Source organism: Bombus fervidus, unplaced genomic scaffold (genome assembly GCF_041682495.2).
Source record: "Bombus fervidus isolate BK054 unplaced genomic scaffold, iyBomFerv1 scaffold0024, whole genome shotgun sequence".
NCBI lineage: Eukaryota > Metazoa > Arthropoda > Insecta > Hymenoptera > Apidae > Bombus > Bombus fervidus.
Genome location: NW_027212587.1, coordinates 695,599 through 703,989, shown reverse-complemented (window position 1 = coordinate 703,989; position 8,391 = coordinate 695,599).

Here is an 8,391-nt window from a genome sequence, read left to right as displayed (position 1 = left end):
TATAACGTTATACGTTATAACGTGATGCTATATAACGTTATACGTTATAACGTGATGCTATATAACGTTATACGTTATACTATAATCCTGCATAACGTTATACGTAAGAACGTAATACTATTTAACGTTAATCATTATAACTTGATACTATATGACGTTAGACGTTATACCGCTATACTGTCGGACGTTATACGTTATAACGTCATATTTCATTACGTTATGCGTTATAAAGTCACACATCATAACGTTATACGTTATACCATAATATTACATAACGTTATACGTTATAATGTGATGCTATATAACGTTATACGTAATACTATAATCCTACATAACGTTATACGTAAGAACGTAATACTATTTAACGTTAAACATTATAATTTAATACTATATGACGTTAGACGTTATACCGCTATACTGTCCGACGTTACACGTTATAACGTCATACCTCATAACGTTGTACGTTATACTATTATTCTCCATAACGTTATACGTTAGAACGTAATACTATATAACGTTAAACGTTACAACGTAATACTATATGATGTTAGACGATATACCGCTATACTGTCGGACGTTATAACGTCATATTTTATTACGTTATACGTTATAACGTCATAGTTCATAACGTTATACGTTATAACGTCATACTTCATAACGTTATACGTTATACTATAATAATTCATAACGTTATTCGTTATAACGTCATAGTTCATAACGTTATACGTTATACTATGATACTTCATAACGTTATACGTTATCATGTGATACTATATAACGTTATACGTTATAACGTAATGATATATAACGTTATACGTTATACCACTATTCTGTCGGACGTTATACGATATAACGTCATACTTCATAACGTTATAAGTTATACCGCTATACCGTTGGACGTTATACGTTAGAACGTCATACTTCATAACGTTATACGTTATACTATAATATTACATAACGTTATACTATAATATTACATAACGTTATACGTTATAATGTGATGCTATATAACGTTATACGTTATACTATAATCCTACATAACGTTATACGTTAGAAAGTAATACTATTTAACGTTAAACATTATAACGTAATACTATATGACGTTATACGTTATAACGTAATACTATCTAACGTTATACGTTATACGGCTATACTGTCGGACGTTATACGTTATAACGTCATATTTCATGACGTTATACGTTGCACTGTAATACTTCATAACGTTATACGTTATAACGTGATGGTATATAACGTTATACGTTATAACGTAATACTATTTAACGTTATACGTTATAACGTAATACTATTTAACGTTATACATTATAACGTAATACTATATGACGTTAGACGTTATACCGCTATACTGTCGGACGATATACGTTATAACGTCATATTTCATTACGTTACACGTTATAACGTCATACTTCATAACGTTATACGTTATACTATAATTCTGCATAACGTTATACGTTATAACGTGATGCTATATAACGTTATACGTTATAACGTGATGCTATATAACGTTATACGTTATACTATAATCCTAAAATAACGTTATACGTAAGAACGTAATACTATATCACGTTAAACATTATAACCTAATACTATATGACGTTAGACGTTATACCGCTATACTGTCGGACGTTATACGTTATAACGTCATACTTCATAACGTTATACGTTATAACGTCATACTTCGTAACGTTATACGTTCAACGTCATACCTCATAACGTTATACGTTATACTATAATCCTACATAACTTTATACGTCATAACGTAAATCTATATGACGTTATACGTTATAACGTAATACTATATAACGTTATACGTTATACCACTATTCTGTCGGACGTTATACGTTATAGCGTCATATTTCATTACGTTACACGTTATAACGTCATACCTCATAACGTTGTACGTTATACTATAATTCTCCATAACGTTATACGTTATAACGTGATGCTATATAACGTTATACGTTATAACGTGATGCTATATAACGTTATACGTTATACCACTATTCTGTCGGACGTTATACGTTATAACGTCCGACTTCATAACGTTATACGTTATAACGTCATACTTCATAACGTTATACGTTATACTATAATAATTCATAACGTTATACGTTATAATGTGATGCTATATAACGTTATACGTTATACTATAATCCTTCATAACTTAATACGTCATAACGAAATACTATATGACGTTATACGTTATAAAGTAATACTATATAACGTTATACGTTATACTGCTATACTGTCCGACGTTATACGTAATAACATCATATTTCATGATGTTATACGTTATAACGTCATACTTCATAACGTTATAAGTTATACCGCTATACTGTCGGATGTTATACGTTATAACGTCATACTTAATAACGTTATACGTTATACTATAATAATTCATAACGTTATACGTTTTAATGTGATGCTATATAACGTTATACGTTATACTATAATCCTACATAACTTTATACGTCATAACGTAATACTTTATGACGTTATACGTTATAACGTAATACTATATAACGTTATACGTTATACTGCTATACTGTCCGACGTTATACGTTATAACGTCATATTTCATGACGTTATACGTTGTACTGTAATACTTCATAACGTTATACGTTATAACGTGATGGTATATAACGTTATATGTTATAACGTAATACTATATAACGTTATACGTTATACCACTATTCTGTCGGACGTTATACGTTATGACGTCATACTTCATAACGTTATACGTTATAACGTCATACTTCTTAAAGTTATATGTTATACCGCTATACTGTCGGACGTTATACGTTATAACGTCATACTTCATAACGTTATACGTTAGACTATAATATTACATAACGTTATACGTTATAATGTGATGCTATATAACGTTATACGTAATACTATAATCCTACATAACTTTATACGTCATAACGAAATACTATATGATATTATACGTTATAACGTAATACTATATAACGTTATACTTTATACCGCTATACCGACGGACGTTAAACGATATAACGTCATACTTCATAACGTTACACGTTAGAACATCATTCTTCATATCGTTATACGTTATACCGCTATACCGACGGACGTTACACGTTATAACGTCATACTTCATAACGTTATACGTTATACTATAATTCTCCATAACGTTAAACGTTATAACGTGATGCTATATAACGTTATACGTTATACTATAATCCTACATAACGTTATACGTTATAATGTGAAGCTATATAACGTAATACGTTATACTATAATCCTACATAACTTTATACGTCATAACGAAATACTACATGGCGTTATACTTTATAACGTAATACTATATAACGTTATACGTTATACCGCTATACTGACGGACATTATACGTACTAACATCATACTTCATAACGTTATAAGTTATACCGCTATACCGTTGGACGATACACATTAGAACGTCATACTTCATAACGTTATACGTTATACTATAATATTACATAACGTTATACGTTATAATGTGATGCTATATAACGTTATACGTTATACTATAATCCTACATAACGTTATACGTTAGAACGTAATACTATTTAACGTTAAACGTTATAACGCAATACTATATGACGTTAGACGTTATACCGCTATACTGTCGGACGTTATACGTTATAGCGTCATATTTCATTACGTTACACGTTATAACGTCATACCTCATAACGTTGTACGTTATACTATAATTCTCCATAACGTTATACGTTATAACGTGATGCTATATAACGTTATACGTTATAACGTGATGCTATATAACGTTATACGTTATAACGTGATGCTATATAACGTTATACGTTATAACGTGATGCTATATAACGTTATACGTTATACTATAATCCTGCATAACGTTATACGTAAGAACGTAATACTATTTAACGTTAATCATTATAACTTGATACTATATGACGTTAGACGTTATACCGCTATACTGTCGGACGTTATACGTTATAACGTCATATTTCATTACGTTATGCGTTATAAAGTCACACATCATAACGTTATACGTTATACCATAATATTACATAACGTTATACGTTATAATGTGATGCTATATAACGTTATACGTAATACTATAATCCTACATAACGTTATACGTAAGAACGTAATACTATTTAACGTTAAACATTATAATTTAATACTATATGACGTTAGACGTTATACCGCTATACTGTCCGACGTTACACGTTATAACGTCATACCTCATAACGTTGTACGTTATACTATTATTCTCCATAACGTTATACGTTAGAACGTAATACTATATAACGTTAAACGTTACAACGTAATACTATATGATGTTAGACGATATACCGCTATACTGTCGGACGTTATAACGTCATATTTTATTACGTTATACGTTATAACGTCATAGTTCATAACGTTATACGTTATAACGTCATACTTCATAACGTTATACGTTATACTATAATAATTCATAACGTTATTCGTTATAACGTCATAGTTCATAACGTTATACGTTATACTATGATACTTCATAACGTTATACGTTATCATGTGATACTATATAACGTTATACGTTATAACGTAATGATATATAACGTTATACGTTATACCACTATTCTGTCGGACGTTATACGATATAACGTCATACTTCATAACGTTATAAGTTATACCGCTATACCGTTGGACGTTATACGTTAGAACGTCATACTTCATAACGTTATACGTTATACTATAATATTACATAACGTTATACTATAATATTACATAACGTTATACGTTATAATGTGATGCTATATAACGTTATACGTTATACTATAATCCTACATAACGTTATACGTTAGAAAGTAATACTATTTAACGTTAAACATTATAACGTAATACTATATGACGTTATACGTTATAACGTAATACTATCTAACGTTATACGTTATACGGCTATACTGTCGGACGTTATACGTTATAACGTCATATTTCATGACGTTATACGTTGCACTGTAATACTTCATAACGTTATACGTTATAACGTGATGGTATATAACGTTATACGTTATAACGTAATACTATTTAACGTTATACGTTATAACGTAATACTATTTAACGTTATACATTATAACGTAATACTATATGACGTTAGACGTTATACCGCTATACTGTCGGACGATATACGTTATAACGTCATATTTCATTACGTTACACGTTATAACGTCATACTTCATAACGTTATACGTTATACTATAATTCTGCATAACGTTATACGTTATAACGTGATGCTATATAACGTTATACGTTATAACGTGATGCTATATAACGTTATACGTTATACTATAATCCTAAAATAACGTTATACGTAAGAACGTAATACTATATCACGTTAAACATTATAACCTAATACTATATGACGTTAGACGTTATACCGCTATACTGTCGGACGTTATACGTTATAACGTCATACTTCATAACGTTATACGTTATAACGTCATACTTCGTAACGTTATACGTTCAACGTCATACCTCATAACGTTATACGTTATACTATAATCCTACATAACTTTATACGTCATAACGTAAATCTATATGACGTTATACGTTATAACGTAATACTATATAACGTTATACGTTATACCACTATTCTGTCGGACGTTATACGTTATAACGTCATACTTCATAACGTTATACGTTATAACGTCATACTTCATAACGTTATATGTTATACCGCTATACTGTCGGACGTTATACGTTATAACGTTATACTTCATAACGTTATACGTTATACTATAATATTACATAACGTTATACGTTATAATGTGATGCTATATAACGTTATACGTAATACTATAATCCTACATAACTTTATACGTCATAACGAAATACTATATGATATTATACGTTATAACGTAATACTATATAACGTTATACTTTATACCGCTATACCGACGGACGTTATACGATATAACGTCATACTTCATAACGTTACACGTTATAACATCATTCTTCATATCGGTATACGTTATACCGCTATACCGACGGACGTTACACGTTATAACGTCATACTTCATAACGTTATACGTTATACTATAATTCCCCATAACGTTAAACGTTATAACGTGATGCTATATAACGTTATACGTTATACTATAATCCTACATAACGTTATACGTTAGAACGTAATACTATTTAACGTTAAACATTATAACGTAATACTATATGACGTTAGACGTTATACCGCTATACTGTCGGACGTTATACGTTATAACGTCATATTTCATTACGTTATACGTTAGAACGCCATACTTCATAACGTTATACGTTATACTATAATATTACATAACGTTACACGTTATAATGTGAAGCTATATAACGTTATACGTTATACTATAATCCTACATAACTTTATACGTCATAACGAAATACTACATGACGTTATACTTTATAACGTAATACTATATAACGTTATACGTTATACCGCTATACTGACGGACATTATACGTACTAAAATCATACTTCATAACGTTATAAGTTATACCGCTATACCGTTGGTCGTTACACATTAGAACGTCATACTTCATAACGATATACGTTATACTATAATATTACATAACGTTATACGTTATAATGTGATGCTATATAACGTTATACGTTATAACGTGATGCTATATAACGTTATACGTTATACTATAATCCTACATAACGTTATACGTAAGAACGTAATACTATTTAACGTTAAACATTATAACTTGGTACTATATGACGTTAGACGTTATACCGCTATACTGTCGGACGTTATACGTTATAACGTCATATTTCATTGCGTTATGCGTTATAAAGTCACACTTCATAACGTTATACGTTATACCATAATATTACATAACGTTATACGTTATAATGTGATGCTATATAACGTTATACGTTATACTATAATCCTACATAACGTTATACGTTAGAACGTAATACTATATAACGTTAAACGTTATAACGTAATACTATATGACGTTAGACGTTATACCGCTATACTGTCGGACGTTATAACGTCATATTTTATTACGTTATACGTTATAACGTCATAGTTCATAACGTTATACGGTATAACGTCATACTTCATAACGTTATAAGTTATACCGCTATACCGTTGGACGTTATACGTTATAACGTCATATTTCATGACGTTATACGTTGTACTGTAATACTTCATAACGATATACGTTGTACTATAATAATTCATAACGTTATACGTTTTAATGTGATGCTATATAACGTTATACGTTATACTATAATCCTACACAATGTTATACGTCATAACGTAATACTATATAACGTTATACGTTATACTGCTATACTGTCGGACGTTATACGTTATAGCGTCATATTTCATGACGTTATACGTTGTACTGTAATACTTCATAACGTTATACGTTGTACTATAATAATTCATAACGTTATACGTTTTAATGTGATGCTATATAACGTTATACGTTATACTATAATCCTACATAACTTTATACGTCATAACGAAATACTATATGACATTATACGTTATAACGTAATACTATATAACGTTATACTTTATACCGCTATACCGACGGACGTTATACGATATAACGTCATACTTCATAACGTTACACGTTATAACAACATTCTTCATATTGTAATAAGTTATACTGATATACCGTCGAACGTTACACGTTATAACGTCATACTTCATAACGTTATACGTAATACTATAATTCTCCATAACGTTAAACGTTATAACGTGATGCTATATAACGTTATACGTTATACTATAATCCTACATAACGTTATACGTTAGAACGTAATACTATTTAACGTTAAACATTATAACGTAATACTATATGACGTTAGACGTTATACCGCTATACTCTCGGACGTTATACGTTATAACGTCATATTTCGTTACGTTATACGTTAGAACGTCATTCTTCATAACGTTATTCGTTATACTATAATATTACATAACGTTATTCGTTATAATGTGAAGCTATATAACGTTATACGTTATACTATAATCCTACATAACGTTATACGTAAGAACGTAATACTAGTTAACGTCAAACATTATAATTTGATACTATATGACGTTAGACGTTATACCGCTATACTGTCGGACGTTATACGTTATAACGTCATATTTCATTACGTTACACGTTATAACGTCATACTTCATAACGTTATACGTTATACTATAATTATCCACAACGTTATACGTTATAACGTGATGCTATATAACGTTATACGTTATACTATAATCCTACACAACGTTATACGTCATAACGTAATACTATATATCGTTATACGTTATACTGCTATACTGTCGGACGTTATACGTTATAGCGTCATATTTCATGACGTTATACGTTGTACTGTAAT